Below are 12,878 nucleotides of genomic sequence, written 5' to 3'. Positions count from 1 at the left end.
GAGAATTTATTTCTCTTGAACTATTAGAACAGGACCACAAATGTACTAACTAAGTATTGTAAAGTATTTTTCATTGGGCTTTTGTTGTTGTTTTGTTAAGTGCAGCCTCTGTTTTCTTGCTTGGATAGGCTTGTCATCGCACCGAAAGCCTTTGGGTGGCATCTCAAGAGCCCATAGTCGAGTTTCGGTTTGGTTTCCCAACATTTCATTCAAAGGCATCAATTTCCCCCTCAACAATATCTAAAGAAGATATAAATCTGTTTTTGTGTTAAAAAAATCCAGATTGCATCTAAGGAAGATACAAATATGTTTTTAATTTGAAAAAAATTCAGATTTGCATCTAAGGAAGATACAAATCAGTTTTTGATTTTAAAAAATTCAGATCTGCCTCTAAGGAAGATACAAATCAGTTTTTGACTTTAAAAAAATTCAGATCTACATCTAAGGAAGATGCAAATCAGCTTTTATTTTGAAAAATTCAGATTTACATCTAAGGAAGATGCAAATCAGTTTTATGGTTTTTGAAAAAGATGTAATGATAACCAGATTTTTGAAACTAAAAAAATAGATCATGACAATAAAAACATCGAGAACATATTCCAACGAAAAAATATTGACCATACAAGTTACGAGTATTAGAAATTAAAACTAAAAGAAGATTTACTCATGCATCATCAAAATAAAAGAAACAAAAAAAAGGGTAAAGAAAGAACCACCTCTTGCATGGACGTACTCTTCTTCTTGAGGGAATTTTTAGGGTTCAAAGAAATTTGTTCATTTATCTTTGAAACCTAAAATACCTTGCTTACAAAAAAGAAATTCTTAAGGCTAGAGCCTCCAGAACGTCTTTAACGTAAGGGAGAAAATAATAGAAAGAAGAGTCAGAAAAAGGGGAAATCAGAGAGCGTGAAAAAAGTCTACTAAATTTTGAGATCCAGCCTCTATTTATAGAGGCTGGTAGGCTCAAAAAAATAGCTAGATGATCAAAATACGAACTGGGACGTGTCATTATCTCTAAAAAGTCGAAAAGGATGAGTTTTATCTCAATCTAAGTGCCCTCAGGCTGAGGCCCGAGTTTGTGCCAATCGGCACTCCAAAAGTGCCGAATGGTTGCCAGGCCCACTTTTGACTTCTAGTCCATTTTGGACTCCTTTTTTGAAATTTTTTGAGTCGGGACTTGCACTTAGATGCGTTTTTAATCCATATTCTAAAAATTAAACTCTTTTCTAGATAATTTAGGTCTTTTCAGCAACAATTATCTTGTAGATAAATACTTTAAAAAGTCTTGATTATCCTCAATTTTATTGTTATCCAATTATCCCCTTTATTCCCATGCAAGCAAGCCTATTTTTGACACTCACTAACAACCAACCACAAAATTATTTAATTAATTTTAATTGTTTAGCCAATCAGAATTAATTTAAATTAATCATGCGTGGTTGATTTTACTTAGACACAAAGCATGCTGACTGTGCAAACTTGATCATGCTATATCTTTCAATCTGGGCATTCCATCGTGACTAGTAGAATTTCAAGATCATTTTTATGATATGCAGTGAACAAATTAATGCATTTAATGCAATCATGAATTTCGAGTATATGAATGGTCATTCTAGTTATCTTCCTTGATTAAATCATGGGTGTAAAATTGAGTGTCTACAAAGAGTTGGAGAATGTAATTTATGAAGAGGGTGCATATCCAGCTAGTGCAGAGCCTTTTTTTAATATTGAAGGTTAGTTTATATGTAAACAATTTGATAACCTATAATGATTTTTCTTTTATTTTTTTCAAACTTGTGTAAACATTATAATGATTTTTCTTTTTATTTTGTTCGAACTTGTGTGTAGATGATAGCAGTGAGGTTGAAAGAGTTGATTTGGGAACATTTGGACAAATAATAAGCCCTCCTCCTGGATTTCCAGAGAATGATGATGAGCATGATAACTTTCATGACATTGATGATTTATGATCATAATAATTCTGTTTGAACTTTGAAGTTCTATTTTGTATTTTAGAGATAATTTCTATGTCTTTTTGTAAGCCACTGTGTGTAACTTGGAGTTTGAAGTTCTATTTTGTTTTTTAGAAATAAGTTTTATGTATTTTTGTAAGAAACAATGTGTAACTTGGAGGCTTGTTTATGCATTTTTACTTTGTACTTTTATGGATTGATTGAGTAATTCATATTTATGTTTGCTAAGGATTTGAAATTTCTTATTTGTCTTGTGAAAGTTATGATATAATAAATATTTGAAAGACAGATCTCTAACTGAATTAGACTATTTTAGTTAATTTTTCTATTTTTTATTAATTTAATATTTTTATATATATTCAAAATAATTATTAAATTAATTATGATGTCATCACGTTTCGACCTCAGTTCAACCTTGGTTCGACCTCAAAAACCTTGAACCTCTCCCTTTTACAGTTCAACGAACTATCCGGGTTTCAAAACCATGCTCAATTCATGGGTGTCACGGTGGTTCAGCAAGTGTGTGATGGGTTTTGACAGGTGTTGCTGGGTTTTTGGGGGGGTTTGTGATTTGATTTGGGTGGTGGGGGTTTTGATTTTTAGGGTTTGTGGCCCCCTATGGGTGGCAGTGATGGTGGTTTTGGATGGTTATTTTGTTTTGGGTTTGGTGGGTTGCAATTTGGAGGGATTGTGATAGTTGGGTGTTGCTATTATGGGTGGCAGCGGCTGTGGTTGTGGTTTTGTGATGGTTTCTGTGGTTGTGGTTTTGTGATGGTTTCTGTGGCTGTGGCAGTAGTTGTTATGGTTGGTTGTCGCTGTGGTGATGGTGGTTGTGCCTGTTGTTTCTTGTGTTGGATATATTATTTTATTATATTGTTTATATTATTTTAATATGTTAAATGTTAAAATAAAACTATTGATATTGGGTGTTTTGTAAAGTGACGTGGTAAAATAGATAAAGTCCGTTTTTGAGGAGCTAAAAGCTAAAATTTTTAACTCCATTGATGTGAATGCTCTTAATTGATACAGATCAATTATGTTATACCTCAACTTAAATTTCAATACATTTCAATCCTTTTGGCCATTTAGAGCAATTGTACTAAATTCAGTCGGTAAACAAATGTTATCCTATACTTAAAATAAAGATGTTTTCGATTAAGTATATGAACAAGCTTAATTTAAGATTCGTCCAATGAGTGTGTCTTGACAATTAGGGTTGTCTATTTGTTTGGAAAGACGGAAAAGTGAGAGGATAAAAAATAGTAGGAGGATAGAAAAGTAGGAGGATTGAAAAAATTTACTTTCCCTCATAAGTGTTTCGTTGGAGGGATGGAAAAGTAGAGGGATAAAAAAATAAAAAATAAAAACAAAAAAACAAAAAAAAAACTCTTTTATTTGGTTAAAATGAAAAATGAGAGGATAGAAATAGATTTGGTGGAAATTTACTATTATTTCCCTATTAAATAAAACAAAAAGTAACACATTATATTTTTATTAAAAATTTGTGTATGAATGAATAATTCATTAAAAAAGTAAGGCACAAGAAGTTCAAGAACCAAAACTATTTCTTAAAAAAATAAATAAATAAATAAAATAAACTAAACTAATGTGAAAAGAAACAAATAATAATAATAATAATAATAATAATAATAATAACTAGTCGCTAACCCGTGCGATGCACGGGATTATTTTAAATCAAATGTTAACATCTTTATGTTTAAACATTTCTCAAATTTCAATTATTGAAAGCTAAATTGGCTCTAATATAAGATGAAACATGTAATATTATGAAGTAATATTAAAAATGAGATAAATACAAATATTATGAAGTAATATATTACAATAATCATAATGTGCTCTTACATTTGGTTTAATAAGTATTACAAAAGAACCAATAAATATAATAAATATACAATTGTGCTTACATCTTCAAGCTTTATCCAATGCTTTTTAAGAATGTATTTCCTCCATTTCTTAGACTCTTCTCTTTTCTCAACTTCTTCAAGCTACTTAATTTTTCGCCAAATTAGTATTAAGTATAACACCAAATTATACCAATTCATCAAAAATTTAAAATGTAAAACCAAACACTCATAATGTCAATAAATTTCATAATAACCCCACCCCAATTTATTCTACAATTTGACATCCAATTCTCTTTTAATAGCATCCAATGATTCATTGTATATTAATAATTGATGGAAATTTTTAAATGATAATAATAATTTATATCAATACCTGTAAGCTCCTTTAACAAAATCACCAAGCAAATCCAATTGCTTCCACTAACAGTACTAAAGAGAGCCTATAAAACTGTAGAGAAACACATAAAAGAGCTGAATAAAATTTATAAGCCAACAAATAACAAAAACAAAAACCAAAAAAAAAAAAAAAACTAATCATAGTTCTACCTTTTTAGTCTGAAGGAATAATTTCAATTTGATGATTTCATCAATAAGTAAATAAATAAATAAAGAGTAAATTCAACTATTGGTATTTTCTTGTTTTCATTAATGCATTTAATTGTTTTGATTGTACATCACTAAACTTCTTTGAGGCCTATCAGCTGAATATAACAAAGTGAAAAAAATAAATAAAAAATAAAAAATCTGTGGAGAGCCTTATTGTTACCTGAGGATCCATTCACATATCAAGAGGTCCATTACCAAGGACACTGAACCCTCTTTCAGGATCATTTACCTGTCCAAAAGAGAAGGCATTCAAAACGGAATAATATTATGTAATATGTAATACAAAGGAATTAGACCGCCCCCTAAGCAAAGATCATAAATAACACCATTTAGAACAAATCAATTAATCATCGACACAACCAAATTAACCAATCCTAATCCACCCAATTGTAGAAATCATAAATAAAAATATCAAAAAACTTAGAAATAAAAAACAGGGCACAATTTTTAGTTCTTGGATAGCCATATCACGTTCTTGGACAGCAACATCCTTCTCAGCCACAATGGTCATGTACGTTTGCATCAAATGCTCCTTAATCACATTATGAAAAAAAGTCAGTACAAATTTAACCAATCCTAATCCACCCAATTGTAGAAATCATAAATAAAAATATCAAAAAACTTAGAAATAAAAAACAGGGCACAATTTTTAGTTCTTGGATAGCCATATCACGTTCTTGGACAGCAACATCCTTCGCAGCCACAATGGTCATGTACGTTTGCATCAAATGCTCCTTAATCACATTATGAAAAAAAGTCAGTACAAATTTAACCAATCCTAATCCACTCAATTGTAGAAATCATAAATAAAAATATCAAAAAACTTAGAAATAAAAAACAGGGCACAATTTTTAGCCATATCACGTTCTTGGACAGCAACATCCTTCTCAGCCACAATGGTCATGTACGTTTGCATCAAATGCTCCTTAATCACATTATGAAAAAAAGTCAGTACAAATCCAGTTAATCATGTATTCTAATCCCATTTGTCATAAATCAGAGGCTGATATGTAAACCAAAAGCTCACTCAGCTATAAACAGCTTTCGTACAGATTGAATTTTTACATATTTCAAATTAGGAAGAACTTCCATGTCAACAACAGTGATAATTTTGAAAAGCACTGACCGTATTTGGAAGCATATATAAGAACCAATACAGGGAAGTAAAGATCATGCCAAAAGGAAAAAGTAGAGAATAGTGAATAGAGAAGAGAATAGACATACCCTCTGCCACGGCTGGGACAGTGGTTTGTTCGGTGATGCCTTCTTTCTATCTCGGACCTGACAGTGTGGGGATGGCTTCTTGGCATGATTGATTTTCAGTGTTGAGTTTTGGGGAAGGTGAAGGTAGAGAATAGAGAAGAGAGAGGAACGGCAGAGCTGGGTTAGGGTTTTCAAATATATATATTTGCGTTTATTGGGTTTTAGAATAGGTTTTTTTTGCGCTTATGTTTTTTTTTTTTTTTTTAATTGTGCTGATGTGGAAAATTGTGGGAGCTTCGGAGGCTTCGGTTTTATATATATATATTGATAATAATAAGATAATTTCTTGAACATGATTGGGTGAAAAACAAAGAGGAAAAGACAAAAAAAGTAATGTAAAGTAGTTGGGTAATGGGTGAAGAGTGGAGCGAGGAAGAAATAGACAAAATTCTGTACAAAATGAAGAGCATAATTTTGTCCAAAAATGCCTAGCCTTATTTTCACTCTCATTTTTTTCCCAATTTTTCAGTAGGCCTAGAGAGAAAACAGCAAGACTCCACCAATTTTCCCTCTCCCTCCCCCTTCCCCTTCAAACTAATAAACACCCTTCTCATTCATTTTCTCTCTCATATTCTTCTTTTTTTTTCCCATACTCCCTAAATCACTCCAACCAAACATAGCATTAGATCTCCCTTTAGGTGGTCTCAGCCAAAACGAGGAGAGTCTAGCACCAATTAAAGGTCACTTGGTTCCTCCCTTAATGAACCATGAAATGACCATGGAGTTCCCTTTCCTGCGTGCTAGAAGGCATGAGATTAGGTCTGAACCATCTAAGCATAAGGAAGACCCCTAGCAGAGATGAGCATACATGCTAGCCTAACCTTGGACAGGGATCAAGACGCTATTCCTTATGGTTAGGCGTGACTTGATTATGGGAATAACACGAGAATAGCTGTTTGAAGGGGATTATGGAAACAAGGGATATGTGCATAGGGAAAACCATTATTGGATATGGGCCATAACGTACGATAACTTGTGTCATGTGACAGGAGCTCCTGGCTTACACCGAATAAGCTATATGAAAGAATGGTTTTTATTCCAAGTCCTAAAGAAGTGTACTAGTATTTTTGGCTTATTCACCTTGGTTTCTCTCTTCCCTCGTGGAAGCTCCCACAAAATCATAATTTGATTCGTTAACTCCATGTGTAGGCAGAGTATTGGGTTTTACTTTACACCTAAACACCGCTGTCAAGCTGTTTGAGAAAATGGCTATTCAATGGGCCATAGCCTCTACCGTCACCTAAAGAGAAAAATTGCAGTAATCGGCTTTCGTTCTTTTAGCCCAGCAACAAAAGCAATACATTTTTTTTTTTTTAATTACTGAAAAGCAATATTTTTTTATACTTTTTTTTTTTTTACTTACATATGAGTATGACACGTCTTTTTTTCTTGATTTGATATTTGAAATTCAATACTAATATATTAGATTACTGAATTTAATTGATTCATTGTTGTTTTAGATATTAGTAGTTCATATCATAATCCTCCTTATTATATAAAATACTGTTAAAAATGTTTATTATTTGGTTTATAAACAATAATATGATTGTGTATAAAATTATGTGAGGAAAACTTAAGAGTTTAATACACACACTTAAGTTTTCCTCACATAATTTTATACACAATCATATTATATATATATAAATTTTTGGTAACTCAAAAATACACCAGTTTTGAAAATTTTCATTTCAATGGACATACCAAAATAGCCATTAGAAAAAAATCGAAAACTTTGATTTTAACCACATTCCAGGCTACCACCAATACTAATGGGATGGATTTGTGATTGGAACTAAAGGTTATTGGCTATTTTTTCGATGGTTAATGTGGTTTTAAAAATACAAAAGATCAATATCATATTCTTGATTAAGGATTTTTGTTGTTGTTTTAATTGATATTTTTAATGTATTTTCTGAGATTTTAATTCATAAAACCAAGATCTCAACCAATATATTTTCAAATTTTCTTCCATTGCTATTAAACCATCTATTTCCAATAGCAATCTACGATGATTAGTGCGATTTAACGGTGCAATATGGATGGAAGTACTACATTGGAAACATATATAAGGTAAAAATATTTAAATGAAAAAAAAAAAATGAAACTATAGGGATGAAAAATTAAAATAGGCCAAAATTAGCAAGTGAATTTTTAATTTAGTCAAAAAATAAAAGGTGAAAAGCACCTTTTAGTTCCTACATTTTCAGTTGATTCCCATTTTAATTCTTATATTTTATTTTTACTGCTTTTAGTCCATATCCTAAAAAACGCTTCCCATTTTGGTCTTTACCATTACATCAGAAACGAAGAAACCTGATGTAGCAAACGACATGAATAAATAATACTAAATTAATATCCACGTGGCCTAAATTAATAATAAAAAATATTTTTTAACATTAAAAAATGCCACGTGAACATCTAAATTAAAAAAAAATTAATTTATTAATTTTAACTAAATAAAAAAAATTAAAAACATAATTAAAAAATAAAAATCATATGAATTGAGATCTAAGTGTGTTTTGAACAAGAACACAAATTCAGATCCAAGAACACAAACCCCGAAATTAAAAAAAAAAAAAAAAAAAAAAAAAAAAACAGTAAATCTTTGTCAGGGAGCTTTCGAGCCGCAGTTCGACTCCCGTGGACAGTTGCACAGTCACATCAAACTCTGTACAAGCAGCCCATCCGTTGAATTGTCGCCAACGTGGCGAAGAATCTCAATCGAGCCCTAACCTTGGTTTGAAAATGCAAGCACAGTGGCGTGCTTTGACAAGTGTTCTCGATCACCACCACGACCGACTTCCGCAAGGTCTCGAACCTTCTTGAGTCTTCCATTGGCGACATGGAGTGGCTGCTCTTGATCTACGATTCCGATAACCGAACCAACCTTTCTCTGCCTCCGATAGCGAGCAACAACCTGATTCTGTCGTGGGTTTGGGCCCACACTGCTATGCTTCACATGGGTCAGTCGAAGGATCGAATCGACGTGACTCTCAAAAGCTCGCTTCTCTAGCCAAAGACAAGGATCAGAACAAGAACATCATTGCTGATGAAGGTGGGGTCCTGCCACTTCTCAAACTACTCAACAACACCAACAGCAACGAACCCAATTCGTCGATTTATGTTGAAGCTCAAATCACAGCCGCCACTATGCTTTTCAAAATCGCCACGAACCGGGACCGTGTCCGATACATGGTGGACACATGGGATTCTGATAATTGTTCACGCTTTGACTGAGTCTACAATAATTGTTCCCGAAAGCTCCCTGACAAAGATTTACTGGTTTTTTTTTATTTTTTTTTTATTTTTTTTTTTAAATTTATGGATTTGTGTTCTTGAATTTAAGTTTGTGTTTTTGTTCAAGACACACTTAGATCTAAATTCATATGATTTTTAGTTTTTAATTTTTTTATTTAATTAAAATTAATAAATTAATTTTTTTTTTAATTTAGATACTGACGTGACATTTTTTAATGCCAAAAAATATTTTTTATTATTAATTTAGGCCACGTGGATATTAATTTAGTATTATTTATTCTTGTCGTTTGTTACGTCAGTTTTCTCTATTTCTGATGTAACGGCAAGGACCAAAACGGGAAGCGTTTTTCAGGATATGGATTAAAAGCGATAAAAATAAAATGTGGGGACTAAAATGGGAATCGCCTGAAAATGTAGGGACTAAAAGGTGCTTTTCGCCAAAATAAAAAATAGATTAACTATATTTTTTTTCATATTTCTTTCAATACAAATAAAAAGAACAAATTAGAAACAGACGTAACTTAAAAAGAATGAAATGCAATAATTTGTAATTTAGCCGAAAAATAATTTAATGCACTTTTCAAATATTTTTATGTACTTCTTTTAACACAAATAAAAAAGAAGAAAATTTATTTAAAAATAAAAGTTGAATAAAACATAAATAATTAAGTTTATAGTTTGATAATTCTGACAAAAAAAATTTATAGTTTGATAATTAATTTTAATATTCTATTAATCCAATAATGTTACAAACGATGAAAAGAAAACGTGTACACTTATTATGTGTGAAACGTTGTTCGGGGGCCTTTTTCAGATGCCCAACCACGTGTGATCCGTTGGAGGGATGACCTTACTAAGCCCGGATTCTTTTTGGGGAGTTCCTCCGGAGCTCAACATTGGGCCACGTGGTCCAACGGCTACTGGCGTATTTTTAAGCCTACAAGACTATTAAAGCCAAAGTCTAAGAATCACAATAATGGTTGAATAAATATGTAATATGTGTTTGATATGATAGCCTTGTAATATGCGTTTGATATAATAGTTTTGATTAATAGTTGTAATAACAGTTGAAATAAAGTAGTATTTACTTAGATATAAAGTAATCATGTACTCAATGATGTAAATTTAAAGATATGGAAGCAAAGTCACTTATCTTTGTATGGTTTATAACTCCAGCTGTGTAGTCTCAGTGAGTTGATAGGATTCCAGCAAAATGCCAGCGGTAGAGGCTAGCCAAGCTTGTTCCTCTTATCATGCATTTAAATGAGTTTAAGCTTTGGTCAATAGTTGTAATAGTAGTTGGAATAAAGTAATATGTATTTAAATGTAAAGTAATCATGTATTCAATGATATAAATTTAAAGATAAGGAAGCAAAATCACTTATCTCTAATGGTTTACAGTCCTAGCTATATAGCGTCAGTGAGCTGATAGGATTCCAGCTGAATGCCAATGGTAGAGGCAGTTTGCCATGATAACTTCAAGATTGAAGGGGAAAAATAGGTGCAATTGGAGGGAGAGAGAGTATGCCCAGCTGTGTGTAGGGGCTGGTTAAGCTTGCTCCTCTTATCATGCACTTAAATGAGTTTCCCCTTTGACAATGTTCTTTTAGTTGTTGTGAAGTTATGAATAGTGTTGCCTTCCATGAGAAGGGCTTTTGTATGGAGTATATGTGCCTTCTAAGTGAAGGGTTTTACGTAAGAAGTTGTTGTGCCTTCTAAGAGAAGGGTTTTGATATGAGATTTTGGTGCCTTCTAAGAGAAGGGCTTTAGTAATAGAAGTTCATGCGTTCCATGAGAAGGGCTTTTAGTATGAGTGCTTGATATCTCTTGAGAAGTGTGGATATGGTAAAAGATAGAGATGTTTTGTCGGATGTAGTATTTGTAATATGTATGATATATGGAAGTATGAGAGATATGAAGGTTAAAAATAGTAAAAATATGAGATTATAACCGCTGGAGAAGTTGTAGAGATTGTTTTCCAAGAGAAAAGATTTTGTAAGAGAAGAGAATGGAGATGTGTTTAGGTATTTGGAGATAGGAGCAGTAAGATAGATGTATAAGAGTATTGAGATGTATTTATGGGTAGCAAAACAATAGAATTTCAGAGTGAGAGAGAATGAAAATAGAGCTTAGAAGAGTTGTGGTGTGTTATATGTAATGGTGTAGTAAGTGTGTATGAGATTGTGTAAGAGAGGTGAAGAAAGAGATGTTTAGAAATATGGGCAGCAAGATATATGTATTTTTAGAATATGGAGAGTGAGATAATGAGTATATGAGAGTAATAGTATTGTAGTGTGTTTAGCAAAGTTGCTGGGATTTTCTGCTGGGATTGTATGAAGGCTTCTGAAGGCATTTATGAGTTAAAGGCTGAAGAATTTAGTTCCTCATTTGGAAACTAAAAAACTCAGAAGCTTAGAACTTCATTGAGAGCTTAAGAAGATCCTTAGAGGGAGAAATAATGGGGAAGCTTATGAGAGAGTTGTCTTCTCCATGGGTGTCCCCCCTTTGAGGTGTTGATGAAGGGTTCCATTTAGCTGAGTTTAAAGGGGTATTTTAGCAAATAATATCAGCCAAAATTTGTCCCAAATAGCAATAAATTTTCAGAGAATCCATCTTAAAATTTGGCCAAAAAAGGTATGTTTAGCTTTAAAGTATTCTTGTTGTTTCGGGTAAGAGCTACTGGGGAAATAGCAACAGAAAAGGAAGGTATTTTAGTAAGAGAAAGGTAGTTTCAATAGTTAGTTTTAGTTTTAGCCAAATGTGGAAAAATCAGTAATGCTCAGGCTGCTGGGTCAGTTGTCATAGCTGTTCTGAAAAGGCTATCCCAACTGTTAGGAAAAGCTAAGATAACTATCATGAAAAAGTTGTCACAATTGTCATAAGACAACTGTTTGCTTTAGGCAGAAGCCAATGAGGTCAAATGGGTGATTTCAGACTATTGGGGAGGTCATTTCATGGATTTGGCTGAAAAATGGTAAGATCTCTTTCAAGGGTATCTTGCTATTTTAGGTATAGTAGCTGGTTGCTGGGATTTCAGTATTAAATGGTTGATGATATGACTTCCAGCCTGGTGTCAAGTGCTGAATACACTGCTGGGGTTTAATTGGAAATGTTTCCTTTTTGGGGTGTTTGTGTTTTTGGTACAAGGTTCCATTACAACACATTTCTAGCAAGTAATAGAAGGATAGGTTGAAAGTTAATGAAGCTTTAGAGATTTAGTCAATGCCTCATTGGGTTGTGACATAATCTTGGTGAGCAAGAAGAGTATTTAATGCTCTGCTCTGGCAGCTGGCAGAGAAATATATGGTCTGCTTGTGGCAGGCAGCAACTAGGTATAAAAGATATCATGAATATTTTGTATATAGTTTGAGATAAAAGATAGCCAATCAGATTAGGTCATGTGCTTGAGTTGGATTTTAATTGAAAGTAGGAATGAGATTTATGTAGAATAATATAATGAAGTTTCTAAATTTTTATAGCAACAGCTAGGGATTGAATGAACAGTTACCCAGCAATTAAATGGCTGGAGATATTGAGTATTTGTCACATGATGAATATTAAGTTTTAGGAAAAGAGTAATGGGGAATTTTATCATTTAAAGTGCTATGTGATAAGAGATGCTTATCATATGTTACCCGCTACACACGGACTCGTCAGAGTTTAGGGAGTTGGAGAAGACACGCCAAGCAACATGTTTCTTTTATCAACTTTAAACCACTGGAATTTTACTGAACATACCTCTTGGCCCTCCAAACCACGACTCCTAAAGTTTCCCCAAAGAGACTTATGAGCTTAGGTCATAAGCAGAAAATGAGATGACGTACCTCGGGTTTTGTTGTTATTTTGTGTAAATATGGACTCTTGTTGAAGAAGCCGCTTGCCATGAGTGTAAGAGAGGTAATATGGGCAGTGA

The 12,878-nt window shown here is 32.8% G+C and overlaps 1 long non-coding RNA gene across 3 annotated transcripts; it reads right to left on the bottom strand.

Moving 5' to 3' along the window:
• Positions 1 to 3,833: 3,833 nt before the first annotated feature.
• On the bottom strand, positions 3,834 to 5,866 carry LOC115957896. 3 transcript variants are annotated; one of them, XR_004084420.1, is made up of 4 exons: positions 5,669 to 5,866; positions 4,605 to 5,369; positions 4,212 to 4,286; positions 3,834 to 3,982 (listed from the first exon to the last, which is right to left on the bottom strand). It is a non-coding gene; the product is annotated as an uncharacterized LOC115957896 (long non-coding RNA). The 3 variants fall into 3 exon arrangements; XR_004084419.1 differs by having other exon boundaries at positions 3,834 to 3,979; XR_004084418.1 differs by lacking the exon at positions 3,834 to 3,982 and having other exon boundaries at positions 4,028 to 4,286.
• Between the last annotated feature and the right edge of the window lie 7,012 nt (positions 5,867 to 12,878).

This window comes from Quercus lobata, chromosome 8 (genome assembly GCF_001633185.2).
Source record: "Quercus lobata isolate SW786 chromosome 8, ValleyOak3.0 Primary Assembly, whole genome shotgun sequence".
NCBI classification, from domain to species: Eukaryota; Viridiplantae; Streptophyta; class Magnoliopsida; order Fagales; family Fagaceae; genus Quercus; species Quercus lobata.
Note: the sequence above shows the minus strand (reverse complement) of the source record. Positions and strands in the feature narration are given on the sequence as shown.